Source organism: Gavialis gangeticus, unplaced genomic scaffold (genome assembly GCF_001723915.1).
Source record: "Gavialis gangeticus isolate Ggan-Ray unplaced genomic scaffold, GavGan_comp1, whole genome shotgun sequence".
Taxonomy (NCBI): Eukaryota; Metazoa; Chordata; order Crocodylia; family Gavialidae; genus Gavialis; species Gavialis gangeticus.
Window position 1 is genome coordinate 44,728,970 of NW_017729024.1, and position 629 is coordinate 44,729,598.

Sequence of the window (629 nt, forward strand, 5' to 3'; positions counted from 1 at the left end):
TGGCTCCACTGTGTGGTTGAGATTAGGAGGGGGTTGCTTGTGTGTGTGTGGTCCTGAGTTTCTGAGGTGGTGGCATGCTCTTTGAGGGCTGGCAACATAGCTTTGTCCAGAGTGGTTTTGTCTAACAAGGTAATTCAAACTTGAGCCTCTCCCTGTACACGCTGCCTCTTACGTTACTACCAAAAGCAGAGCTGCGCCACAAAGAGCAACCAGATGAAATGCTAAAGAAAATTTGTTTAATGTAGAGAAGGCCAAGTGTGGGAAGCAAAGCACCAAGAAAGCTCAGTTTAGGCATTCCAGGAACTGCATGTGCTCTGCCTGTAATGAAATATAGAGGGTCTGAGTCATTTGCAGCCTTCCAAAATATCCGTGGAAGAATGTACTGCCTGCCATTTGGCTCTCCTGCTTGCCTTTTTTTTTTTTTGTATCTCATTAATGCTCCATGTCTGTTCTCTTGCCTTAACTTCTGAAGTTTGCTCTCACTCTCCCATTTAAATGTACAAATCAGGATGTCATTTTCATAAACAACAAAAATGCACGAAAAATAAATGTAAAACAGTGGATATGGGAATCTTATGGAAGAGTAGACGTGGAAATTTCCTGTACAGACTCAGTAGACTCCCAGAAGA